This window comes from Triturus cristatus, chromosome 2_2, assembly GCF_964204655.1.
Source record: "Triturus cristatus chromosome 2_2, aTriCri1.1, whole genome shotgun sequence".
NCBI lineage: Eukaryota > Metazoa > Chordata > Amphibia > Caudata > Salamandridae > Triturus > Triturus cristatus.
This window is the reverse complement of record NC_140582.1, coordinates 243,179,722-243,205,647: the sequence shown is the minus strand read 5'-3', so window position 1 is coordinate 243,205,647 and position 25,926 is coordinate 243,179,722.

Below are 25,926 nucleotides of genomic sequence, written 5' to 3'. Positions count from 1 at the left end.
ACGTTATTAGCATTATTGCCTTGGTATTGTTTCATATTCCCTGCGCAGCAGGCTCTTGCCCGAGAGTGTTCTCCACCTCGCAGTTTCTCCCTCTGTGCGCTCTGCGCACAGTGAGATCCTGTCAGGCGCGTCTGGTCCGAGCGAGGCAGCTCCGTTGAGCGCTCCTGCTGGTCTTTATGCGCGTTTGTGAATCTGGTCACTCCTTTAGTGTCCGCCTGATTCCCGACCAACCCTCGCCTAATTTTGACAACGCTACGCGGTGATTTCCCCACACGGCCACGTTAGTGACCTGCGCCACCTGGTGGTGGTAGTTGGTATTGCGCCTCAGTCTATTCTTCTAACAGCTTCTGGGAAAGCCCAGCTATTGGAGCACTGGCGAGGGGGCTGCCTTAAGGATTTTAAGGGCATTTGTTTTGTGCTCACACCGTCTGCTATCATGTCTTCTCCAGAAGACCATTTTTACTCCTCCTAACAGGAAGTGGAGGAGGAATGGCCCCCCAACTTCTCCCTTCAGCAGTAGACCAAGCCCTCTCTCTGGCTATTTCTAGGGCGCTGGCTCCTCTTGGGGATCAGGTTGATAAGCTGGCAAAAAGCATCCCTCTGGTGTTCAGTGACCCAGATATGGTGGTGGCGGGTCCCAGTAGCTCCCAGATGAGGAATAAAAGGGACGTTAAGCATAACGCAGGGCACTTGGAAGGATGTGATAAACTTACAGAGACCTCAAGAGTGTGCGAACGCTAAAACATGCACCCTGCTGGGAGGAGGAGGAGTCCGGAGAAAGTTGCGATGCTGTCACCACTATTGTAGACCCCGACGGCGGGATTCCCTTAGAGGGAGAGGGTGTGTCGGAGGACGATTTCTCCTCCGATGAGGAAAAGGACTCGGGGCGTCCCTAGCATCCAAAATCCCACTCCTCTCAGTCATTTACCATACATACCTGTACAACAAACTTTGTTGTAAAGGCATGCGTGGTAAATGACCATGCGTTCTAAAAAAATGTGTAGTAACGACCTTGCGATGTACACCGCATGCGTGGTAATGCATGCGTTGTAATGGTATCGCGAAGTAAAAAAGTTGTTGCAACGGCTGTTTACCGATCGAAGCTGGCCCCTGTTCTTCAGTGAGATGTTTATTTGATTAATTAGGAGGAAAGAATGTGTTTTTTTTACAGAAAAGTGCATTCTCAACTGTTGTATTGTGAAAGTGTCCGCATGGCCTGGTTTAACTTCCGGTGAGAAAGTGGAAGAGTCTGTTTGGATCTAAAGGAGTTCTGTTGTTGGACGGGCCGGCATGACACGTCATCAGAAAACATAGCTAATGGAAAGTGTCCTCCCTGAAGTGTGGAGCAGTGCCATGAGAGGTCAACGAGTGTGCATCCCACCGCAGTATGACCGTACCGCGTGACCCATGTGTTGCCTCCAAGGTACGGGAGGCAGAAGCCGCATCGCAGGTCCTCTTGAAGACCGTTGTAGCACTAATTCTACATTTTGGTACTAGGGCATTTTAACTTTGCCTTTCCTGCCAGATACAAAGAGAAGATCCTGTGTTATTCAGTGCCCTCGTTACCTTTTTTGTGGGTTGTGGTGCTTGTCACTTCGCTGCCCCGCCGGTGCACAAGACTGGGCACTCCACCTTGTGTGCCATCTGCAGAGCCTCTACCCTCGAATCACTGGTTTCGGTTTCTGGAGTGGCAACATAAACAGTTGTAACAAAAAAGAAAGAGTATGCAGTTCCTCAGAGAAATGGGGGAGTGAGGGTGTGTTCTGCTTGGGTTTTCGGATCAGATAGAACCCACTCATCAGGGCCTCACTAACCCAGCCAGAACGTTACCCCCTCCCTAGAACCTATTTACAATCCTACAACCACATATATCTATCACCCTTTGGACAGGGGATTCCTACTATGTATACCAAGATCTCACAATCGGCGGCCTCGCGATCCCCTACGAATCCAGACCTCTCTGCCCAAACGACAGTATCACAAGTGGCGGCCTCGCGGTCCCATACGAACCCAGACCTCTCTGCCCAGACGACAGTATCAGCACAAGTGGCGGCCTCGCAGTCCCATACAAACCCAGACCTCTCTGCCCAGACGACAGTATCACAAGTGGCGGCCTCGCGGTCCCATACAAACCCAGACCTCTCTGCCAATACGACAGTATCACCAGTGGCGGCCTCGCGGTCCCATACGAACCCAGACCTCTCTGCCCAGACGACCGTATCAGCACAAGTGGCGGCCTCGCGGTCCCATACGAACCCAGACCTCTCTGCCCAGACAACAGTATCAGCACAATCGGTGGCCTCGCGATCCCCTACGAATCCAGACCTCTCTGCCCATACGACAGTATCACAAGTGGCGGCCTCGCGGTCCCATACGAACCCAGACCTCTCTGCCCATACGACAGTATCACAAGTGGCGGCCTCGCGGTCCCATACGAACCCAGACCTCTCTGCCCAGACGACAGTATCACAAGTGGCGGCCTCGCGGTCCCATACGAACCCAGACCTCTCTGCCCAGACGACAGTATCAGCACAAGTGGCGGCCTCGCGGTCCCATACGAACCCAGACCTCTCTGCCCAGACGACAGTATCAGCACAATCGGCGGCCTCGCGATCCCCTATGAATCCAGACCTCTCTGCCCATACGACAGTATCACAAGTGGCGGCCTCGCGGTCCCATACGAACCCAGACCTCTCTACCCAGATGGCAGTCTCATACGACAGTTCATCCTATGGTTACCATAACATACAAAAAGGGCTCACTATTCATCAGATCACACAAGGATTGTCAGTTTGAGTACAGCCTGTTCTCAGGTTCGAGGGGCTCCTCTTTCCCTTATTCAGTTACCACTTACCTGATCAGGGTTAACATCTGTTCATGTAGCCGCAGCTGACTAGAAGAATAGGCTACCCTCTTATACAAGAACACGCAGTACATGTTGGTTCACTACAAACTGGATATTTTATTACTCATTACATACATAATCACATAACATTACGATATAACACATAACCTGCAAAGAAAAGTGAAAGATTAAGTTGTACACTCTAATAAGAAAGGGTCGACATCACCTTAGTAGTATGTAGCCTGCACTCAGTGGTCATCTAGGTTCCCTTCTCGTCTGTATCTCGGCTCGCCGGGAGTCACCCTTCTTCGAGTCACTGGAACCTCTTCCTTATCGGCTACTCTCTCCTCTCTGGCTGTTCTGCAAGGAAAGCATCTGTCTCTCGGTTCTTCTCCGCCTTCAAGATGGCGTCTGTCTTCCCTGGAATAAGTAGCAGCTTTACTGCTAACGGCCAGATGCCGCCTACGGACCGAACTTGTAACTGCCTAAAACTTTCACTAATATAGAGGTGCATTTCCTCATGGAAAATTCCGGCCCGTAACCTGCCGCCCACCAAATTCTTGTACCTCCCCGTACCAAGGACACGTTCCCAGCCGGCCGGCCTGATGTGGTGTCTTCGGCATGAAGAAAAATACAATCCTTCGATAAGGGCCGGCCTGAACCGGTTCTCTCCAAGCGAATAACACCTCATAACTAAAACATAGCTTTTGGCCTAGAAGCATCCCAAGCTGCCGAAGCAGAAAGAAAGATGGAGTCTCTCCCGTTTGAGGCCTAACCGGCCTGAATTCAGCACAGCTCCATGAAATACCCTCACTATAGGACAGGTTATCCCTAATACTAACGAATCTATCCCCTAGGCTATATATGCAAGCCCTGATCTATGGGGAAGGGCACAGAATCATATCAAAGTGCCTAATAAATAGGCTCCATTCACTACTCTAACCCTTAGGCTTGAATGATAAGAGACTGAAGTCACATCCAATCACTTGTTAACACAAGAAGGCCAGGAAAATCGAGCAGAACAGGGTGTTAGAGAAGAGACCGTAAGAAAGAGGAATTCCTCTATTCGGAACTAGGGTCCTCACACACCCAGCAAGCTAGGTGTCATGCTTCATCATATGGACCTGCTCCTCGTCGGGCCGGCGCTGCAATGCCCGACGGGCACCCTAAAAGGGGCTCTTTAGCGGAGATCTTTAGTTCCTGGCCGTATGATGCAGTGTGTGTGAGAGGGACCTAGTGGTGTAGATGTGAGTGCAAGTGTGTGGTTAAAACAAGTTGGAAAGTCCAAAAATAGAATTTTATTAAGAGTGGCTCTCCACCTGACTAAAAATGAAAACAGAGTGGCAGCTGGCTGATATTATGATTCAGCTTGGCTAAGCTCTTCTGTGGTGGTCAACATGTTTCTTGCCCGGTGGTCCTACTGATCCGTGGCAATTCTTCAGGACCTACTGAACTGTCAATGATCTACACAACGTGGTAAGTACAAATGTTACCTGCCACACGTTATATGGAAAACGATCTCGCCATATGTCTAAGGGGACCTAAGAAAAAAAGGGGAAAGTTTTTAGGAAGGCAACCCAAGCATAAAATAAAACACGGGGGGCAACTGGCCCGACATGTATTGTCAGCACACGTAAAACAATATCGCCCGTGTGCGATCCCATCATATGAGCTGCAGTAGTGCGAGTCATGAAACACGAGGGACAATTGAATAATAAAGGAGCACCACGAGGCAAACTTAAAAGAAGTCACACCAGAGGCGTGTGGATCGTGAATGCTAACAGAAGGTCCAGCATACATGCCCAATTACTCATAACAAAAAAGAAAGAGTATGCAGTTCCTCAGAGAAACGGGGGAGTGAGGGTGTTAGAGAAGAGACCGTAAGAAAGAGGAATTCCTCTATTCGGAACTAGGGTCCTCCTGTAAACAAAAGCCCGCCAGTCCCCCCTTTTTGATAACATAGTTTATGCACGGGCCACCCCCGTGGGACGCTATTTAGGATACCACACGGCGCTAAGTGCACTAAGTGGACCATCTTCATCTCAAAAGCACCGTTTACCTTACGGCTGCTGTGGGTTGACCTACCCACCATGGAGGACAACCTAGGACTCAGCTTCAATGACGAAGCTGTAGCCGACATTTTAAGAAAAACTCCCTCCCTTCTTGGTGCCGGGGGTTCTGTGGCCTCAGGGTCACAATCAGAAGACAGGACCTCTCTTACAGCATTAAAAAGGGAATGGGTCAAGATCACGCTGCATGGGGCTCTAATGACGGAATATCTAAGAGCCAATATAGCACCCAGTGGACTCATCATCAACATTTTTCCCAGGCTATTCCTGGAAGACCCAACTTTCAAGAAAGAATGGAGCCTAGTCTCTTGGAAGTGCACCAGAGACCTCCTGGTTCTCATTATTAATACGGCCCAACGATTAGCGGATGCCCTACTAGCGAGAATTCAGGCAGCAGAGAGTGCACTTAAGTCTACAACCCAGAACACCGCTTTCAAAGCGAAACTGGCGGAAATAAATAGTGAGATCTCTGAAAATAAAGAATATCTACTCAAATTAAAGATCACCAAACTTCAGAAGGACATTCAGAAGTTTGATAAAGAGAAGATCTATCCCTATCTGAAAGCAGACTTCCAGGCAACTAAGAATAGTTATTCATCTGATGAAAGTCCAGACAATTCAAGGAGGGGATCAACGAGTAGTGACTCGAGCACAAATAGTTGGGGAGGTAACCAGCAGAAAAGGAATTTCCAATCTCCATACCCTGTTTACAGTAACGCTCCGGTCTATACGGGCCCACCACAACCCCCCTTTTGGCAGTTTCCTATGTATCCGCATGGACAGCCCCAGTTCTATCCCCCAGGCAACCCTCCTTTTTTAGACAGAGGTTGGGGCAGAGGAAGAGGGCGAAAAAGAGGGGGCCCCAAGGTGGTTCAATGGCAGGATCAGGAACAATTCCCGTCGGCTCCCAGGGGCAGAAACAGAGGGAAAAAGAACTAGTTGTGAATCTGTCTGACAGACCCTTGAGTCCCTTGGAAGAGGCGGTCCTCGACAAGGGACTCGGTTATGTCCCTACACCGAGAACAGACAAATTTAGAGACAATTGTGAGATCCATGAATTCCTCAGAAAAATACGTCTAAAGGCATTCTTTCAAGACCAACCAGCTATTGAATCCACGGATACGGGTTTACGAAATCCATCCAGATTCACCCCCACTAATAGCATGGTCCCCCCGGAAGTACTTACATTTGAAAAAGCTGTCCTCCGTGACCTGGGTACGATTCCTGCCAGAGGTATTTTTCATAACATGTCCAATGCGGAGTTGTCTGCAGCAAGAACCTTAGCCAATGATAACAACATCATTATCAAACAGGCTGACAAGGGAGGGGCCACTGTGATACAAAACACTATTGATTATGATCGAGAGTGTAGACGACAACTTGACAACACAAGGTACTACACTCCTATCTCCATCGACCCTACATCTAGACTTACCACCAAGATCGCAACCATCACTTTTGAAGCAGAAAGCAATGGTTGGATCAGTAAAAAGGAAGCTGAATTTCTCAATACAAAGGAGCCTAAGATCCCATACTTTTACACGCTGCCCAAAATACATAAGGGCACAACACCAGTCCCAGGGCGTCCCATTGTATCGGGTATAGGTTCACTTTTGGAACCTCTTTCTAGGTTTGTTGACCATTTTTTACAACCCTTGGTCAAAAAAACTCCCTCCTATATCCGCGACACTACGGATATCTTGCAAGTTATAGAGGAGACACACGACACAAGCAATATTGACCTGTTGGTCACGCTGGACGTGGAGGCATTATATACTAATATCCCCCAGCGTGCCACTCTGACGGCAATTGAGAATGCCTTAATGAAAGAGGAATGGACATCACCGACCCCCATCTCCCTTATTATGGAATGCGCCACACTGGCCCTTACTGAGAACTATTTCGAATATGACAAACAGCTGTTCCATCAATCACAGGGCACTTCGATGGGTAGCACCTTTGCCCCTAGTGTGGCCTGTATTTACATGGCCACCTTTGAGGAGGAAGTCATCAGGCACCCCAGCAATCCTTATATCAACAATTTAACCTTGTGGAGGCGCTTCATTGATGATATTTTAATCTTCTGGAAGGGGGACCAGCAGACATGTCTAGCATTCTGCGAATGGATCAACGCACAGAATCTATTCCTGAAATTCACACATACCATCTCGGACTCCAATGTACCTTTCTTGGACCTCATGGTCACACTAGGGGACACAGGCCTTAGCACCACACTTTACAAGAAACCTACAGACAGGAACAGTTTACTCCTATACAGTAGCCATCACCCTAGGGCCCTAAAGGACAATTTACCCTTTGAGCAGTTCCTCCCTATCAGAAGGAACTGCTCCTCTACTAATGATTACCTAACTGAAGCCCACCAATTGAGCTCTAACCTTAGACAAAGAGGTTACCCTGACCGCCAGGTGAAAAACTCATTAAAAAGGGCTCGTAATAATCCACGAGAAATCCTACTAGAACCCGATAGTAAGGAAAAGTCAGAGACATTGACCTGTGTCACATCTTTCACTCCTTACTCTACATCCATAAAGGGCATTATCAAGAAACACTGGGGGATTCTTACTGCAGGTGACCTCACTATCCCGCCTCCACGTTTTGCCTTTAAACGCACCCAAAATCTGAAGGATATCCTGATTAACACAAGACCGAGACAAACTAACCACCAGGATCAAAGTACCCTCTGGGGTCTCCCCCCAGTGAAAGGACACTATCCTTGTGGATCATGTACTGTATGCCATCAAACTGCGGTGATTAAGGAGGTGGTTTTTTCAAACTCCTTTACCTGGAGGATACAGCGACATACCAATTGTAACACCACACAGTGTATTTACTTAATAACCTGCCCATGTGAAAAGAGGTATGTAGGCATGACCATGCGACCAGTTAAGACACGCATAACAGAGCACAAGAGAAATGTGAGATGCCAGAGAATAACCACCAAATTCTATACCCTCTGTAAAGAAAATAACCACTCACCAGACTCCCTGAGATGGTTAATTCTAGAGGCACACCCTAGGATCACACAAAGAGCCTTATTTAAGATTGAACAACGATGGGTGCACCGTCTGAAGACAGACCTAGAAGGCTTGAATGATCAGATTCCATGGGCAGCACTCATGGACAGATAATACAGATTTCTCTCACGTCACTACTTCGACTACTGTGTTCTCTAAGGAGTAGACGTATCATGAACTCGCTACCCTGGGCCTTTCCCTTAGTGTGGTTGTGCTTTATTTCGTTCCTAGACACATTGTGGACACTTGTTAGGTTCACTCACTCCAAGATGGCCGCCATCATTCTTATTCACTCTATAGATGCAGCCTCATACGCCATACACTGACACGAGCTTCTAGTTAGCCGACCCATCGTTCAGGCTACATGGCCAACGTATTGTCACACCCTCGTTTGCAGGACTATGTTTGCCACTCTCTAACTCAGCAGGATTTACATCACTAACCATTGAGAATTGATGATTTTAGTATCTATGACCACATCTTAAGATGGCCACTGCATTTGACACTTCCTACCATAGATCTGGCTCAACGCGCTCACACTACACACTTCCGGGTAATCTGCCCGCCCCCTACCAAACACATCAGCCTGTATATCTAACAGGTACCCAGCCGGGTACTACTCCTCCCGGGTTGAGTGCCGCGAGGGTAGGTTGACGGCCCATTCCGGCAACAACCTTCAAGTAAGTGCAACCGCGATACAGCAACGCGCCCGGTTGATAGTGATGGGTCATGTGAGTGTTCTGAATGCGTGTCCGCGACTCATGGGGTGATGGTAAATGGTGATTGTAATCCCGCAGCTGAACTTGAGAAGTATGACTAAGACGCGGTGTTGTCAGTGCTCTCTTGTACACAAGTTTTGATACTACATGCTGTCAGTATATTGCACCAGCTTTTCATCTATCGGTTCTCTGGCGCACTTTGCTTGGCACTCCGTGGGGGCTAGTAGCATCCCAGGGTTCTCGCCGGTTCCTGACAGCAGACCGGGCTTGCGCTAGACTCATCTCGTGGTGTGAGCTACTGCGTTGCGGGGCCTTTATTCTGTGGCTACGCATCTCTGGCTGGCAGATACCCTGTCCGGGTTAGCATTCACGATCCACACGCCTCTGGTGTGACTTCTTTTAAGTTTGCCTCGTGGTGCTCCTTTATTATTCAATTGTCCCTCGTGTTTCATGACTCGCACTACTGCAGCTCATATGATGGGATCGCACACGGGCGATATTGTTTTACGTGTGCTGATAATACATGTCGGGCCAGTTGCCCCCGTGTTTTATTTTATTTAGTTTTTTCATTTAACATTTTGTTTATCAGTAGGACACCAGAATCTTGGTGTCCCGGTGGCGCCACGGCCACGGATAGGAGCAGGGATTCACACCACAATAGGTGAGTGCCCCATTACTCCTCAATGAAGAAACCTGTTGTCACTTCATATTACTTCCTCAGAGGGAGTACAACACTTCCAGTCTTCTGTTTTAAGTAGCTTGTTTTTATATTCACTCTTGTAGGAGAATACCTACTCACTGTATAGGATATTTTGACACTTGGTGACAATGGACGTTTGCTTGTGCCATTTGGTCAAGGGGGTAATCACTACTTTGTGAGATCTACCTGTACAGTACTAATTTTAATCACTGCCTATGCTTGGGTTGCCTTCCTAAAAACTTTCCCCTTTTTTTCTTAGGTCCCCTCAGACATATGGCGAGATCGTTTTCCATATAACGTGTGGCAGGTAACATTTGTACTTACCACGTTGTGTAGATCATTGACAGTTCAGTAGGTCCTGAAGAATTGCCACGGATCAGTAGGACCACCGGGCAAGAAACATGTTGACCACCACAGAAGAGCTTAGCCAAGCTGAATCATAATATCAGCCAGCTGCCACTCTGTTTTCATTTTTAGTCAGGTGGAGAGCCACTCTTAATAAAATTCTATTTTTGGACTTTCCAACTTGTTTTAACCACACACTTGCACTCACATCTACACCACTAGGTCCCTCTCACACACACTGCATCATACGGCCAGGAACTAAAGATCTCCGCTAAAGAGCCCCTTTTAGGGTGCCCGTCGGGCATTGCAGCGCCGGCCCGACGAGGAGCAGGTCCATATGATGAAGCATGACACCTAGCTTGCTGGGTGTGTGAGGACCCTAGTTCCGAATAGAGGAATTCCTCTTTCTTACGGTCTCTTCTCTAACACCCTCACTCCCCCGTTTCTCTGAGGAACTGCATACTCTTTCTTTTTTGTTATGAGTAATTGGGCATGTATGCTGGACCTCCTGTAAACAAAAGCCCGCCAGTCCCCCCTTTTTGATAACAACATAAACAGTTGCTCCCAAAAGACTAGCCTGAACACTTAAGTGAATATCCCCTGCACCAGCATTCCACGGAAATTCTTTCCTAGCTCTCCCACGTCGACGAGGACGTCATAATAGCACGGCTTCGCTCGCGACACCGTATGATGTCATCGGAGCCATAAGAGGACCTCGTCGGCGTGCTGACATCAGTTCCACCCATTTTTTCTGTGCCACCGAGGCAAACAGGCGGACCGAGACTTTTTCAGATGTATACATAGTATAATAAATATATATATATTCACTGAAAAAAACATAAGTTTCAGGCACTTTATAGTTAGAAATTAGCATTTAAAAAACATTAGAAATTTACTGAAAAAACCATAGGTTTCAGGGGCGTTATAGTTAGTTGAACATTTCACTCGTACAAAACCATAGAAATTCCCCCGTTCAGCTACCTATAAATTGCGCGCCTGCAATGCACTGCTGATGACGTCACATATTACATCACTCATGACACGGTCAGTGACATCACTCATGACATCACTGATGATATCATCCAGTGAATGTGTGTTTTTCTGAAAATTAAATGTGTTTTATATATTTATATCTATCTCAAGGTCGATGGAAGAATAAATGGGTATATAAGTGTCTAAAAGGATGATTTTTTTGTAAAATTGATTGTATAACTCACTGATTAAGTGTATCTTAGTGAATACATGGGTTAGTGAGTAATGTTTAAATATGTAAATATTTGTATCAGTCTCTCACTTTGTGTATAAGTGGCTTCATGGGTTGGTGAGTAGCTACATGAGTGTCTATATGGGTTAATAGTTGTTTTTTTGAGTATCAGCATGAGTGTCTGAGTGTCTGTATGGTTCAGTGGGGGGTATTACTTAGTGCATAGATGCATGAATGAGTGACGCACTGTTTCTATGTGTTGAAGACAGCATGTGTGCAGGACTGTATATGTGGATGAGTGTGTGTATGGGTGTGTAGTGAGTGAATGACTGTCTCAATAGTGTCTTTATGAGTAACTACATAGGTTTTAAACTAGTAAATGTGAGTATTGGTGTATATAAGTGAGTATATGTGAGAGTGAGAGATTGGAAGAGTTCCTGTACAAATAAGTAGGTGTTTCTATAAGTGATTGTTTAAGAGACTAAGTATGTGTAAGTTTCTGTGGAAGTAAGTGTGGTAGTGTGTGTATAACTGTATATGCAAGTAAATGGATGTTTGATACTTTGTTTGCATGTGTGACTATGTATGTGAGTAACTCTATGGATGAGTGGTGGTGTGTAACATGATGTATAGGTGTATGAGTACATATGATGAGTGAGTACATGTATGAGTAACTGTAAAGGGACTGTTGGTGAATGAGTGGATGTGTGTGTAGATCTTGGAATTACTGAATAGGTGTGTTGTAACTGGTATTGGTATGTCCATTGTTTAGAAAATGTTAGTTTGTATTTTTAAGTGTGTGTATCAAAGGTTATATTAGGATGAGAGGAGGTCTGCCACTCTATCACAAGGATGATGTCATCAGTGATGTCATTTGAGATGTCATCAGTGATGTCTTCAGTGAATATATACGCAGGACGCAACAACGCAGGAGGATCTTCGCCACCCACTTGGGTTCAATTTTTGGTGATTCCTAGAACTTTGCAGTGGCAACTCACAAGAGGAACACATGAGCACTACAAGATCCAGAAGGCCACAGTGGTGGCCACGCCCACTTGGGCGAGGACTTAATGATATAAAATTGACCTGCTTCATGCCACGCTGGTTTTTCTTTCCACGCCTGCAGCCCCTGATGAAATGCTACTCTGCATGAAACGCGTCGGGCATTACAGGACCTCATTGTTTGCGAGGCACTTGCGCTGTGAGATGAATGCCGTTCCTTCATTAAATTAAAGGTTATCTTTACTCACCTGTGTGGGCTGACTCATTCCAGGCAACTGTTTGTTTTGGATATGAAGCGGCGCAGCCTGAGCCGCGAGGAAGCCCCGCTGCATCGTGGTGCAGCCCCGCTGTGACGCCAACCGACGCCGCAGCTAAGGGACGGGTGTGCCGAAATGGATGAATACACTTGTGCTTCACCAACAATGCAGGAGGATCTTCGCCACCCACTTGGGTTCAATTTTTGGTGATTCCTAGAACTTTGCAGTGGCAACTCACAAGAGGAACACATGAGCACTACAAGATCCAGAAGGCCACAGTGGTGGCCACGCCCACTTGGGCGAGGACTTAATGATATAAAATTGACCTGCTTCATGCCACGCTGGTTTTTCTTTCCACGCCTGCAGCCCCTGATGAAATGCTACTCTGCATGAAACGCGTCGGGCATTACAGGACCTCATTGTTTGCGAGGCACTTGCGCTGTGAGATGAATGCCGTTCCTTCATTAAATTAGAGGTTATCTTTACTCACCTGTGTGGGCTGACTCATTCCAGGCAACTGTTTGTTTTGGATATGAAGCGGCGCAGCCTGAGCCGCGAGGAAGCCCCGCTGCATCGTGGTGCAGCCCCGCTGTGACGCCAACCGACGCCGCAGCTAAGGGACGGGTGTGCCGAAATGGATGAATACACTTGTGCTTCACCAACAACGCAGGAGGATCTTCGCCACCCACTTGGGTTCAATTTTTGGTGATTCCTAGAACTTTGCAGTGGCAACTCACAAGAGGAACACATGAGCACTACAAGATCCAGAAGGCCACAGTGGTGGCCACGCCCACTTGGGCGAGGACTTAATGATATAAAATTGACCTGCTTCATGCCACGCTGGTTTTTCTTTCCACGCCTGCAGCCCCTGATGAAATGCTACTCTGCATGAAACGCGTCGGGCATTACAGGACCTCATTGTTTGCGAGGCACTTGCGCTGTGAGATGAATGCCGTTCCTTCATTAAATTAGAGGTTATCTTTACTCACCTGTGTGGGCTGACTCATTCCAGGCAACTGTTTGTTTTGGATATGAAGCGGCACAGCCTGAGCCGCGAGGAAGCCCCGCTGCATCGTGGTGCAGCCCCGCTGTGACGCCAACCGACGCCGCAGCTAAGGGACGGGTGTGCCGAAATGGATGAATACACTTGTGCTTCACCAACAACGCAGGAGGATCTTCGCCACCCACTTGGGTTCAATTTTTGGTGATTCCTAGAACTTTGCAGTGGCAACTCACAAGAGGAACACATGAGCACTACAAGATCCAGAAGGCCACAGTGGTGGCCACGCCCACTTGGGCGAGGACTTAATGATATAAAATTGACCTGCTTCATGCCACGCTGGTTTTTCTTTCCACGCCTGCAGCCCCTGATGAAATGCTACTCTGCATGAAACGCGTCGGGCATTACAGGACCTCATTGTTTGCGAGGCACTTGCGCTGTGAGATGAATGCCGTTCCTTCATTAAATTAGAGGTTATCTTTACTCACCTGTGTGGGCTGACTCATTCCAGGCAACTGTTTGTTTTGGATATGAAGCGGCGCAGCCTGAGCCGCGAGGAAGCCCCGCTGCATCGTGGTGCAGCCCCGCTGTGACGCCAACCGACGCCGCAGCTAAGGGACGGGTGTGCCGAAATGGATGAATACACTTGTGCTTCACCAACAACGCAGGAGGATCTTCGCCACCCACTTGGGTTCAATTTTTGGTGATTCCTAGAACTTTGCAGTGGCAACTCACAAGAGGAACACATGAGCACTACAAGATCCAGAAGGCCACAGTGGTGGCCACGCCCACTTGGGCGAGGACTTAATGATATAAAATTGACCTGCTTCATGCCACGCTGGTTTTTCTTTCCACGCCTGCAGCCCCTGATGAAATGCTACTCTGCATGAAACGCGTCGGGCATTACAGGACCTCATTGTTTGCGAGGCACTTGCGCTGTGAGATGAATGCCGTTCCTTCATTAAATTAGAGGTTATCTTTACTCACCTGTGTGGGCTGACTCATTCCAGGCAACTGTTTGTTTTGGATATATATATATATATATATATATATATATATATATATATATATATATATATATATATATATTATCTACTGGCGGTCGCCAGTAGATAGTTATAGTTAGGACCGTGTTTCCATAGGAAATCCGCAACATTCTATTTGGAATAATTTTGGCGCCGGTTGACGAATCCTCCCGAATTTTTCAAAACTAATGGGGCGCTACGCTCCGCTCCTACCCTGAAAGTCTCGGGGGGATTCGTCAAGCGGGGGCTGAGAAAAAAGGGGGGTCCCAAAACACATTTTCCCCATGCATTTTCCCATAGGACCTTTAGTCCGAGCTACTGCCCGAACGGCTGAACAGAATTACTTGAAATTGGGCAGAGAGGTAGTCCTCAGGTCAGGGATGTGCCTTTTGCAGGTCTGGTGTAAATCTGTTCAGTAGGTCCTGAGAAAATAGCATTTAAATCAATATATATCTCTGTAAGCGCGCTCCGTGCGCTTACGGTAAGCTTACCGTACGCTTACGGTGCCGTGCGCGAGCTCAATTCTGATTGGTGGTTACATGACTGTAAACATTCGAATCGGTCGAAATCAGAAAGTATCGGCTGCCATTTTCTGTCTCTCGCACTGAAAAACAAAGGTTGATAACATGAAAAGGGGGCAACGAAGAGAGTTGCAGACCCCCTAGCGTTCGTCAGGGGGTTCACGAAGGACCAAAAAGTATGAAAAATAAATGTAATAATTTAAAAAAAAAATCGCGGAGTGCGCGTACGGTAAGCTTACCGTACGCGTACGGTAAAAAAAAAATTATAAAAAAAAAAGAATTAACAATCACATTTAATATATAATTCTAAGGACCCCCAAGGGAGAAAAAAACAATTGATATTTTGTAAAAAGTGGCGAAGCGTGCATGGTACGAAATGCGCAACGTGTGCGCACGGTGCGCGAAGCGCACCGTGTGCGCAAAAATTAAAAATAAATACATAACTTAGCATTTAAAAAACCGTACAAATTCACTGAAAAAACCATAGGTTTCACACACGTTATAGTTAGGAATTAGCATTTAAAAAACCTTGCAAATTCACTTAAAAAACCATAGGTTTCACACAAGTTATAGTTAGCTGTACATTTCACTCGTAAAAAACCAATGAAATTCCACGTTATAGTTAGATCAGGTAACTATAACTTGCGCGACCGCAATGCACAATGTGTCATTTCAGATGTCATCATTGATGTCATGAGTGATGTCACTGACCATGTCATAAGTGATGTAATATGTGACGTCATCAGCAGTTTATTGTGGGCGCGCAAGTTATAGTTACCTGATCTAACTATAACGTGGAATTTCATTGGTTTTTTACGAGTGAAATTTACAGCTAACTATAACTTGTGTGAAACCTATGGTTTTTTAAGTGAATATATATATATATATATATATATATTATCTACTGGCGGTTGCCAGTAGATAGTTATAGTTAGGACCGTGTTTCCATAGGAAATCTGAAAATTCTATTTTGAATAACTTTGGCGCCGGTTGACAAATCCTGGCAAATTTTTCAAAATAGGTGGGGCGCTCCGCTCCGCTCCTACCTTGAAAGTCTCGGGGTGATTAGTCAAGCGGGAGCCAAGAAAAAAGGGGGTCCAAAAACGCGTTTTCCCCATGCATTTTTCCATAGGGACCTTTAGTCCAAGGTACAGCCCGAACGGCTGAACGTAATTACTTGAAATTTGGCAGAGAGGTAGTCCTCAGGTCAGGGATGTGCCTTTTGAATATCTGGAGTCAATCTGTTCAGTAGTTCCTGAGAAAATCAAAAGTAAAATCATATATATATGTGGGCGGAGCCTAACCACACATCTCATCCTGAGATCTGATTGGCGGTCAGAACTTCATCCAAGAAGTGTTGGCAGCCATCTTGGGACCAATATATATGATAGCACCTCATTAAAAAGCATTGCAGTTAATAGAAGGTTTTAAGACTTTAGTTACATTATAAATCATTTGTTGATGGTACCATACTCATTTTAGGAATTGTGGTATGTTCTAAGGTGATTTCACCATGTGAAAAAGCCTTCTGCTGGGATATCATGATTGAGAGAAAAATATTTTCTCATGCTTTTCCCACAGAGGTTTGGAAGGTGATCTATAAGCTAAACTGAGAGCTTATTTTCTGTAAATTCACATTATCTTTCTCAGTCATGTGAGAATGAAGTCTGACATTCTCAGTAAAACATGTACACCCAACAAGGGCATAGACTGTCAGTTGATTCCTTTGTGTTCTACTGCAGCTTCCCAGAGTGTTCCAAAGAACAACTAGAGCGCTAACAGTCCTACTTATGATAAACGCATGGCACACCTGAAGCCATCTTGCTTGGATTAAAGTGGTAACTCTTAAAACATTTAATTTACAAAGGAACAAAATGAGGGGGTTCATCTTTCCATAAAAAGTATGATTAGTGCTGCAGAAAGAAAAATTAGGGCACATTTTGAGTGACTTCTCAAATCCTCTTCTATTTCATTAAAAAATTCTGACATGCAGACTGAAACATGCACTTTCAATACCAGCAGCAGTTTTCCCTGGTGAGCAGTAGCTTTACTACAGTGATCTAATGAGCAAAAAGAGTGCTAACATTCTGAATTTATGGCAAATGTGTGACACATCTGAATGCCTTTGAAATCAAAGTAAAGAACTGAAAGTATTTCCTACTGAGGAGACTGCAGTAAATGAGGAAATTAGGAAACTTCATAACAAATAAGTCTGCCAAGATGGCCACCAGAGACAAAAGAGCCCAAATGTAGCCCAAATATCACCCAGATGTAGCCCAAGTATAGCCCAATGACAGAATGTCCCAGAGTATTCTTAAAAAGAACTAGAGCGCTTACTGTCTTCATTATGACAAAAGTATGGCACACCTGAAGCCATCTTGATTGGAATAAACTGGTAACACTTAAAACATTTAATTTAAAAAGGAACACAATGAGGGGGTTCATTTTGCCATAGAAATTATGATTAATGCTGAAGAAAGAAAATGAGGGCACATTTTGAGTGACTTCTCAAATCCTCTTCTATTTCATTAAAAAATTCTGACATGCAGACTGAAACATGCACTTTTAATACCAGGAGCAGACTTCCATGGTGAACAGTAGTTTTACTACAGTGATCTAATGAGCAACTAGAGTGCTAACATTCAGAATTTATGGCAAATGTGTGACATATCTGAATACCTTCATGATGGAATCAAAGTAAAAAACTGAATGCATTTCCTACTGAGGAGACTGCAGTACATGAGGAAATTAGGAAACTTCATAACAAATAAATCTCCCAAGATGGCCACCGGAGACAAAAGAGCCCAAATGTAGCCCAAAATCACCCAGATGTAGCCCAAATATAGCCCAATGACAGAAGTGTGCAAAACACTTATTATGTTGTGTTTTTGCAGTGTTATATAGTGCAGACTTGTCAGGTATTGGAGTGCTTTACATGAGCATTGGTTACATCACACAAGAACAAATTCATTTTGGTTGTAGACATGAGGAGACTAAGTGATTTGTCCAGAATCACAGAATGTCGAGCTGAAGCAGAAACTTCAACCTGGTTCCACAGTTGCAAAGTCTGCAGTTCTGGAAGTAACACCACATCCTCTCCCCTAAGTGCAACATTTAATCAAGTGGTCAACTGGATAAAAAAACATAAAGATAACAAATAATTTAAAAGTGCTTTGTCGCTATTTGAAAACTCAGAGAATATGTCCTTATTTTAGTCTTTTAGATCACTAACCATAATTTTGATGCCAATAAGACCCTCTCATATATGTAATTTCTAAAGGAAATGCTCTAGGTATTACAGTTTTGATTACATCAAGATGATGTCAGGCGTTCCACACTTTTGTAATAAATATAGAATGTTAGCAATCTAGTTGTTCATTGGGATACTATTGAGAGGCAGAGGCCAGGGGGACGGACTCTGAAAATTGAAGGCAGGTAGGAGGGTGCAAAGGCAACAATTTAACCACACTGAGCAGGCAGGAAGGGCCGTGGAAGCACAACAGACTATGGAGGGCAGTGGAAAGGGGGGCAGGGGCAACAAACCAACAATACAGGACTTGCAAGAGAGGCTGTGGCAATGTAATAGACCATTGTGGGCAGAAGGAAGAGGCAATGGTAGTGCAACCATACATGCCAACAGACCCGATTCAGCCAGGAAGCGTCCAATGTTTTTAAGCTCAAATGGGCTTTATTTGATCTGTCTCCTGTCTACAATCTCCTCTTTTTCAATGTAACTCAAAGGGGAAAATCAATACCCCAGTTTTTTTTCAAAATCTCCCTCTTACCAAGTTCAAAATGTTCGCAAGTATGGTACATTGGATCATGGAAGGAAATGGGGTAGGGACATGGACTTGGATAACAGAGGACAGGAGGGACATGGAGAGGTGCACCAAACTGACCCTGCAGGGCAGGCATCAGGGTTTGCAGCAGCACAATACACCACACAGGGCATGCAGGACGGGAGTGCAGCACAACAATCCATAGAAAGCAAGAGGGAGGGGACAGGACCATGCACATGGACAACAGAGAACAGAGGGGCAAAAGGCAATGGTAGCTAGCTGACCATAATGGACAGACAGGATAGAAAGCTGCAGCATAACAGACCATAAAGGGCAGGAGGGACGGATCAGGGGCATTACAATGGAACAGACAAGCCAGGAGGGAGGGATTAGGGGTCTGCACATGTAAACAGAGAGCTGGGGGCAAGGGGGCAGGGCAGGAGCAGCAAGATAGCCATGGAGGTCAGGCAGGATGGGCACTAGAAGCAAGACACACCATGAAGAGCAACAGTGAGACTGTGATGGCATACACACAGACCATGGAGGGAAGGTGGGAGGGTTTCAGGGGCAGCTAACTGACCACACAGGGAAGGTGGGAGGGGCCATGGCAGCACAGAAGACCAAGCATGGCAAGTGGGAGGGTTAGTGGCAGCACAATGGCTATGATGGGCAAGAAGGAGGGTGCAGGGGCATGCACAAAGGACGATGGAGGATAGAAGGGAGGGTCAGGACCTGTGCACAGACAAGAAAGTTCAGGGGAAGGGGCCTCACAACAGACCACATGGGGCAGGCAGGAGGAGCAGTTGCAGCACAACAGACCAGGGAGGGCAGAAGGGTGTGGCAGTACAATGGACCATGTAGGACAGGAGGAAGAGGATAGGGGCATGGCATGTGGACAGGCAGGGAGGAGGTGGCAGGGACAGGTTACAGTCATCTGACAATGCTAGGCAGGTGGGAGGGGAGTGGCAGCTCAACAGAACACTCAGAGTAGATAGGAGTGGCAGGTCCATGGAACATGGTGGGCAAAAAGGATGGAGCAGGGGCATGCACAAAGACATCGGAGGGCAGGGGGAAGGAGAATAGGGGCAGCAAGCTAAGCACAGAGTTTAAGCAGGGGGTCAATGATGGGGCATAGAATTGGGCAATGGAGGGCAGGAGAAGTGGACTGGTACATCATACTAAATTGAGGGCAGCGGCAGCACATCAGACCATGCATGGCAGGAGGGAGGAGGCTAGTCCATGGATTCACACAACAGAGGATAGGGAGGAGGGGGATGGGGCAGCAAGCTAACTGTTCAGAGAAGGCGGGTATTAGGAACTTTATTGTTTTTAAAACATTGTGTCTGTGCGAACTACTTAAAATATGAACAAGTATGCAGCATAATCTCACTGTTATTCAGGAAGAAGAGGACGTTTGTGACTGTGACTCCGGGCTCACTTGGCAGAAACACCCCCTGACCCTCCACCCCCTATCGCAAAATGTAATGCCCGTGAAAAGGGTAGGTGAACACAGTGTTATATAGAACATAGTCCTGAGAGCACGATTGAAAATGAAAACTAGATATAGTGTATGGTATAAACTATGCACCAAAAAGTGTGATATAAGATGAACCGGGTGTGAAATATAATATGCAATACATTGTGCGCAATGACAGATTCATTGGAGAGCGCGAGATAGCACAGGCACTAGCGCGTGCTATGCGATATGCGCCTTGGAGTGTAATATGCACAGGGCAGTGTTGTGTAACCTAACTAGTCTCTAAAGATGTAATATAAAATATGTGCTGGGGAGTGTAACGTTGCATATGCACTGTGACAAAGATATGGATCCCAGATTGTAATATGTATGGCATAGCACTGTGCGTTATAACATAGGCATTGAGGAAGGCACGTTAGATGGGGCAATATAACCCGTGCGAAGACAAGTGTGGCATGACATATTCACGGGGTAGTGTTACAGTGCACATGGGCTAGAGAGTGTCATAGCATATGCACTAGCTAGTGGAATACAACACAGAGGTGTGTGGCACTCGGCAGGCAATGGTGGGTGCAACACAGCATTGGGCTCTGTCAGGAGCGCGCTGTGACTCTCAAGTGATGTTCGTCCCCTTTCCAGAGAGTAAAATAAAAAGTATTACACATCCTGCAGTGGATGTGTGTTTTATTAACCGTAAGGGGGATTTCTTGCATAGTTTTGGTCGAATTTTTGTCGAATCCCCTTTGAATGGCTTGGTGTGCATGTGTATTAAATGTGCCCGTCAATAGCTACCCATGTTTGTATATATAAACGACAAGGGTGTCTACCGGGATTAGGCACGGTAGGGCATCAGACATGTCAGAGCTTCACTAGTGGTGTAAATACATTCTACGTGGATTCATTGTATGCATAGTCGCCTTTTAATGAATATCACGCAAATCGTTATGGTGATAGGTACGTACGGTTTGTCCAGCGTGTCCTAGGTGTGTCTATAAATATGTATTTTTTAAAAATAATAAAAAACAGTGGCCGGCCCTGGGGATTGGGGTCAAAAAAATATAATTAGGAGACAGGCCCTGGGGGATGGGGTCATCAGGGCCAATAAATTAGAATAAGAAGGGGAACCACACAGCCCCCCTTCTTAAAAAATTAAAATAAATAAAAGACTGGCATCGTGCCGGAGGCCATGCCCCCTCCGTGCAGCACTCTGCAAACGCGCCCCCAACAGGCATCTCCAGTATGCGGCAGGGAGCTGCGCTGCAGACAGGTGTTCTGAGGCCAAGCCCCTTTTTACACCTCTCTGCAAGGCAGCTCTGTGGCGCTTACTGGAGGTACCTAGTGGTCTAGTTTGACCCTAGGGACCCTTAGGATTCAAGGGGACTTAATCTCTCAACTTAGAACAGCCACAGGGCGCATTTACACAGTGGTGAAGGGAGGGGACGGGGCCTGAGGTGATGTGTGCAAACACGCACTATGGCACGTTTTAAATTGGGGAGATAATTTCCCTTCAATACTGAGGGCCCCTGGGGGCTAACTAGCCCACCAAGTGCTTCCAGTAAGCGCCACTGAGCTGCATTGCAGAGAGGTGGTCCAGGCCGTGCCACTTTTTACACCTCTCTGCAACGCAGCTCTGTGGCACTTACTGGAGGTACCTAGTGGGCTAGTTGGACCCTAGGGACCCTCAGCATTCAAATGAACTTAATCTCCCAACTAAAAACGGACACAGGGCGTGTTTACACAGTGGTGAAGGGAGGGGACGGGGCCTGAGTTAATGTGTGCAAAAACGCCCTGTGGCCTGTTTTAAGAGGTAGTTTTAATCCCCATGCCCTATTATATACTAGGGGCTTACAGAGGAGGTCATGCTAATCACAGGGGGACCCCAACACATAATGTTCCCTAGTGTATGTAGGTGTTTTCACTGTATTTTAAGTGTCTTTTAACATAGCACTGGCTCTAGGACTGGTTAGTCAGACTCAATTACCACCAGTATCCGTCTGAAAAAGTTGAGGGTACAGGATGATTTTGCAACAAGGCTTCTTTCTGCTCTTCTTTTTGTTCTTTCTGCACGTTATCCTTCTTCCTGCACTTTTCTTCCTCTTTGAGGACTTCTGTTGCTTCTTTCTGCACTTCTTTTGTTTCTTTCTGTGCATTTTTTCTTCTTTCTTCACATGTCCTATCTCTGTAGGCATAGTTAGAAATTAGCATTTAAAAAACCTTTGAAATTCACAGCAAAAAACATAGGTTTCGGGCACGTTATAGTTAGGAATTAGCATTTAAAAAACCTCAGAAATTCACTGAAAAAACCATAGGTTTCAGGGGTGTTATAGTTAGCTGGACTTTTCACTTGTACAAAACCATTGAAATTCCCCCGTTATAGTTAGTTCAGCTAACTATAACTCGCGCGCCCGCAATGCACTGCTGATGACGTCACATATTACATCACTCATGACATGGTCAGTGACATCACTCATGACATCACTGATGACATCTCAAATGACATCACTGATGACATCACTGATGACATCATCCTTGTGATAGAGTGGCAGACCTCCTCTCACCCTTATATAACCTTTGATACACACATTCAAAAATAGAGACTAAAATTTTCAAGACAATGGACATACCAATACCAGTTACAACAACCTCTTCAGTAATTCTAAGATCCACATACACATCCACTCATTCACCAACAGTCCTATACAGTCACTCATACACGTACTCACTCATCATATGTACTCATACACCTATACATCCTGTTACACAATGCCACTCATCCATAGAGTTACTCACACACAAAGTCACTCATGCTAATAAAGAATCAAACATACATTTACTTGCATATACAGTCATACACACACCACCACACTTACTTCTACGGAAACTTACACATACTTATTCTTTTAAACAATCACTTATAGAAACACATACTTATTCATACAGGAACTCTTTCAATCTCTCACTCTCACATATACTTACATATATACACCAATAGTCACATATACTAGTTTAAAACATATGTAGTTACTCATAAAGACACTATTGAGACAGTCATTCACTCACTAACACACCCATACACACACTCATCCACCCATACAGTCCTGCACACATGCTGTGTCCAACACATACAAACAGTGAGTCACTCATTCATGCACCTGTGCACTACGTAATACCCCCCACGGAACCATGCAGACACTCAGACTGATACTCAAAAAACCAACTAATAACCTATATAGACACCCATGTAGCTACTCACCCAACCCATGGAGCCACTTATACACAAAGTGAGAGACTGATACAGATATTTACATATTTAAACATTACTCACTAAGCCATGTATTCACTATGATACACTTAATCAGTCAGTTACACAATCAATTTTTCAAAAACAAATCATCCATTTAGACACTTATATACCCATTTATTCTTCCATCGATCTTGAGATATACATATGTAAAACCATATTTAATTTTCAGAAAAACACACATTCACTGGATGATGTCATCAGTGATGTCACCAGTGATGTCACCAGTGATGCGCCCACTTTACGCAGTTAGTGCCGTGCACGCACGGTGGTCACGCGGTGCGCTGCGCGCACTGCGTGCCCACGTTACGCGGGATGGGCCATGTACGCATGATGCGCTTCGCGCACCGTGCGCACATGGGGGACATATTATGCGCATCGTTGTGAAAGGTATTCATTTGTACTTTTCATTGAGTGATATGCCATGCACAAATGGTGCCCTTCGGGCACCATTTGCAAACGGGGTGGGGATAATTTTTTTTTTTTAAATAATTTTAACCGTACGCGTACGGTAAGCGTAATCGGCGATTTTTCGAAAGAAAATAAAATGGTTTTTTTGGCCTTGGGGGTTGTTTGGGGACACCTATATCAATGCTGGGTGGTTAAGAACTGAATATACTGCCCCTTTAGATGTTTTTTGTCTTTGTTTTTGCTGCCCCCCTCAGAGTGCGAGAGAGAAAATGGCGGCCGCCGCTTCCTGGTTTCGACCGATTCGAATGTTTACTTAGATCGAACAGCCAATCAGAATCGCGCTCGCGCACGTCACCGTGCGCGTACGGTAAGCGCACCGTAAGCGCACCGTAAGCTGGCTCAGATATATATATTGATTTAAAGGCTATTTTCTCAGAATCTACTGAACAGATTTACACCAAACCTACAAAAGGCACTTCCTTGACCTGTAGACTACCTCTCTGCCAAATTTCAAGGAACTCTGTTCAGCCGTTCGGGCTGTGGCTGTGTCTAAAAGTCCTATGGAAATGCATGGGAAAAGCGCGTTTTGGGACCCCCCTTTTATCTCAGCCCCCGCTTGACGAATCCCCCCGAGACTTTCAGGGTAGGAGCGGAGCGTAGCGCCCCACCTATTTTGAAAATTTCGCGAGGATTCGTCGACCGGCGCCAAAGTTATTCAAAATAGAATGTTGCGGTTTTCCTATGGAAACAGGGTCCTAACTATAACTACCTACTGGCGACCGCCAGTAGGTAATATATATATATATATATATATATATATATATATATATATATATATATATATATATATATATATATATATATATATATGAACACAAAGTTTGTAGCTGTTCCCAAGCCTCTGGTTCGGCGGGCTCACGGCTGGGGTAGCCACCCCCAAAATTCTCACACGTACAGTCCAGCGCAATCCTTCCCAAGTAGATCAAAGGAATCACACAGGAGCCGTGGCCTCTATTTCAGTGCAGATTTATTGCAGACACAAACGTCCTACGCGTTTCGGAGTGGAACACTCCTTCGTCACGGGCAAACTTTGTGCATTTCATCTTTGTTAATAAAGTAAATCAACATGTCACGTGATACAATCAACATAAACAAAATACTTTTTCATATTATAAATCATATGAGTATTTCCAGTTTTTAAAGTTATTTAAGGTTTTTTGTGTAAAGGGAAGGTAAATGACTAGCATATCATGAACAATGTTTTTACATGTTAAGAAATTCATAGTTTACGAATAGCGCGTTCGAATAGCGCGTTCGAGTAGCACACATTAACTTGTAACAGTTAAAAATCATCTTTCAAATGATTACTCCGTTTGTTAACTCCAAGATGGGATGAAAAGTGCTTAATTCTGGTCGACATAAAGACGGTAAAAAATAAAATACCGCATAAATAAATTAATGTCGGCCGTCCTGGGATTTGAACCCCTCATGTTCAAAAGTAAAGCAGTAGTGTATTAGCCCACAGTGCTACGGGAGTATTCTCTCATACCGCCCCGAAAGAGTGCTACTTGTGCTGGGCTGGCTTGGTGAATGGTTTGAATAAAATACTACAAACAGCCTAATTAATCAGACTGAAATCCTGCTACATTTATTATAAACGCCCCAGTGGGCATACATTTATATAGAACCATTGAATCATGGTTTTCAAGTTATTGCTGATAACCAGTAGATTCAATAAGTGAATACTACTGATAATTCCTAAACTTCAAAAGCAAAAAACTTTATCAAACATGACCGTCACTGTTTGATGTGAACCATTCAATTTCTGAAGGAAAGCCCATGCATATACAAATATCGGCAAAAGAATTTTGCTGGAGTGCTGCCCATGTGGGCAAACTGTTCAAAGGGTAGCCAATTCATCTACTTCCCCAAGCATCTGTTACCTTAAAAAAAGACAGAATGTCTATTAAAATCTTCATATCGTAACAAAAGTTATTAAAGAGGTCACACAAAATTTCTAAAAAACAGCAAGCAGAGACAACAGCAGGTATGCATGGACATATTGAACCAAACATGCATTTTAGTATAAATGTACTGATAACTCTTCATCCATATTCAACCCATGGGGCACCATGGTGTTGAATCTAATAATGAATTTGGATTCCAATTTTCTGAGTTCTAGCAATCTGTTGCCACCTCTTGTATTAGGAAAAACACAATCAATGGCAGCAAATTT